This window comes from Eublepharis macularius, chromosome 5 (genome assembly GCF_028583425.1).
Source record: "Eublepharis macularius isolate TG4126 chromosome 5, MPM_Emac_v1.0, whole genome shotgun sequence".
NCBI lineage: Eukaryota > Metazoa > Chordata > Lepidosauria > Squamata > Eublepharidae > Eublepharis > Eublepharis macularius.
Genome location: NC_072794.1, coordinates 149,860,211 through 149,863,619, shown reverse-complemented (window position 1 = coordinate 149,863,619; position 3,409 = coordinate 149,860,211). Strand labels below are relative to the sequence as shown.

At 41.7% G+C, this 3,409-nt stretch overlaps 1 non-coding gene across 1 annotated transcript; it reads left to right on the top strand.

Moving 5' to 3' along the window:
* Positions 1-538: 538 nt before the first annotated feature.
* TRNAA-UGC (transfer RNA alanine (anticodon UGC)) lies at positions 539-610 on the top strand. Its single transcript has one exon. It is a non-coding gene; the product is annotated as a tRNA-Ala (tRNA).
* The last annotated feature ends 2,799 nt before the right edge of the window (positions 611-3,409 follow it).

Here is a 3,409-nt window from a genome sequence, read left to right as displayed (position 1 = left end):
AGTTTTGAGAATTTTGTAACTCTGTGGAATGCCTGTTTTACTGGCATACAGTTTAGATGTATGGGATTACAACTGGGGAGAGAAAGCTTCACCCACATAAAAATGTTGAAGATTAAGGCAAAGGTAAATGTTAGAGGAAATGAACTACAAAAATTAAACAAGTGGTAATTTCGCACCAAGATTATGAGGGCCTGCTTGTTCTTTACAAGCTTGGTCTGTCTCCAGGTGGTTTTCTAATAAGGAGGACATGCTTGGTACAAGACCAAAAACACCATTCATAAAATGAGACCACTTTGAGGTCCCAGCTAAGCACCAATGGAATGAATTACCATGCATTCAAATTCAGTGTCTGTATGTTTCTGACAAAGGACCACAACTATCCTTGATGGCAAGAGATCACACCTCCTTCCGTTTATTCAAGCAATTAATCGTGTTCACCTAGCTGGATAGGCCATATGGCCCTTGGGAGTATCTCTTGTTGCACATCATAATGTAACAATATATCAGGAGACCAATTAAGGGCAACTTAATGATGGGAGGGGGTGTGGCTCAGTGGTAGATCATCTGTTTTGCATGCAGAAGGTCTCAGGTTCAATCCCTGACACTTCCAGTTAAAAGTATTAGGTAGTAAGTTAAGTAAAAGACCACTACTGGTGACCCAGAAGAGCTCCTGCCAGTCAGAGCAGGCAATACTAACCCCAAAAGACCAATGGTCAGACTCAGTATAAGGCAGACTCATACGTTTTCATCTGCAAGTCCATTCAGGCATCTCTGTTTGAGTATGATGGGCATGAAGCTAGTTTACTTCCATTCTCACTCACTCCCACTTTTGTCCTTCTTTATTGAAGGGTTTGGGAAGCTTCAAACCAAGCACCAGTTTTGCCATGACATGCAAATTCAAGTGACTGGAATTTATTTCCTTCGCATAAACTGGGATTTTAAACCACAGCCCAATTCAGAATCCCATTTTGCTGAAAGGAAAAACACTCCAATTTGCCCAGGCACTTAGCTTTGGATGTCACAGCAAACTTGGAGCTTGGTTCAAGGCTTCCCAACCTGGGATCTCTTTGATTACACTTGAGGGGAAGAAAAGGAGTCAATAAGAGGTCCACAAGCTGGACGAAGTAGCATTCATGCCCACCGTTGATAAGCAGAGGTTTGCTATGGAATTCCTCCAGTGCTTCAACTAAGTTCATTTCTGTTGCATGCAGAAAGTCTCAGGTTTAATCCTTAGGTTGTCTGAGTTGGAGGGCAGGGAACCATTCCAGAGACAGTGGAGAGATTTCACCATTACAGTACACATGACTCATGTAATACATATGAAGCTGCTTTATGTGAAATCAGATCACTGGCCCATCAAGGTCAGACTTATTTACTAGCAGTTGTTCTCCATTGTCCCAGAAAGAGGACTTTCAGATCACATACTACATGATCCATTTAACTGGAGGACCCAGGGATTGAACCTAGGACCTTTACATGCTGAGCAGGTGCTCTACCACTGCATCATGGCCCCTCCCCAGATGGCACAGGTGCAGATACACCAATGGTTTGACGATTATGAGAAACGTTGATCTATCCAGAGGTTTCTGGGGTTGGTCCCAATGAATTCTGATTGGAGAGTGGGTGTCATATCTCTAGTATATAGTATTTATTTTGGATAAATAGAATTTGGTTCAACAAAATGAACTTCTTTTAACACAGACATTTTTTATGCATCCTAGACATGGCTTGCAACTAAAACAAGAAAATGAAACCAAAGCAATACAATAAACCCAAGTCAATAAATACAAATCACACCAAACATAAAACAAGTCAGGTCAATAAAAACATGCCAATAAAAGCAAGTCTGGCAATAAAGACAATGAAGCACATAAAGCAAACAGCAGTCAATTTATATTAATAAAAGAAATCTCAGTTTTGGAGCAAGCCCTAAAACCAGCTAAAAAAAGATGGAACCTCTTAGTTAAAAATTTGGTTAAAGTCAAATGTTTTGGCCTAGCAGGGGTTGCCAGGCTGAGCCTGGCAACTGGTGGGGGGGTTGGGGGCAGAGCAGGGAGCTAGTGATATCAGCTACATTGAAATGTCACTTCGGGGGAAAACCTGGAAGTTGCATGATGTAGCTCCGGGAATCACTGGAAACTCTATGGTAAAACTGGTTATCTCTGGAAGTGATGTCGCCAATGTCAATTATTTAAATAAAGTTATCCTGCTGCCATTTGGAGCAGTGGCAGACAAATGAAGCTGCTAGCAGGAGTGACCTAGGCCTAGTGCCTAAAAGAAAATAAAGTAGGGTAAGAGGATCTGCCAAGCAACTCTCAAAAGACTTAACTGCAGGCAGTAAACGAACTTTATTGAAATGCTGCTATTATCATGAGCTTACTCCATCTTTGCCAGGAATACTGTTTACATGCAAGCATCAAACATATATAGGCTTTCCAAGCGTGGGCAAATTCTAAACACCCTCCCCCAGTCTAACAGTCAGCTAAGGTCAGCTGGAAAGCATCTAAGCAGGAAATCCGCAGAAATGATGTATGGGATTTCCAAGGTTATGATGTTTGTGCAAGCACCTCTTCCCAAACTAAGGAGAGAGGCCCCTGGTGCAGTTCAGAGAAGTACACAGATAACAGCAGGAACAAACGCCTCCCTTGCATAGTTTCACATTGTGGGTCAGAAAGACAAGGCGGGTAACATTAGCAGTCCAGTCATGGAATAGCCTCAGCAGGTAACCATAACCATAACACAAAGCATTAGACTACAATCATAACAACAGGGTATTACAGGGTATGACAGGTGATGCTAAGCGCCTGACAAGTAGGCACCACGCAAGCTTCCTGCCTTCACTTGGAAATGGTACTCTTATTTCTATTGTCTACGTTCATTCCTAATTCAACCTCTGTGGAGGGAAAGGGAAAAATTCTTCGAGACGTTACTTTGATGTAAATTATAACTAAATATGCCGCACAGACAAAGTGCTTTTGCACCTCTCCGTGGTTGTTTAAGGAGCCCTGTCAACATATGCACTGATTCACCTATTCTTTTTTTTCAAAAATTCTGCTCTCTCCCCACCCACACACTCATGTTGCCTCAAAATCTCTAAGCCTTTTTAATATGCCCAAACTCAAGAAGGAATTTTTAAGAAAAGCATTCACAGTTTCCCAATTAATTTGCTGTTGAACATGCACTGCTCAAATAGTTACCAGTCACAGTTGGTACCCACACAGGATGTGAGCACAAAAGGGTTGTGTGCATGAATTTAAAGAAATCTTTAATAATGGCAGTCCCTCGTGGAAAGTATCAGCAAAGTGATTTGGAATGCAAAGGAAATCGAGAAGTTAACCTTTCTCCCCCCCTGCTGAAATTCCACTCATTTAAAAACTGTGTCATTCATAGACTTAACAATCTTAAAGCA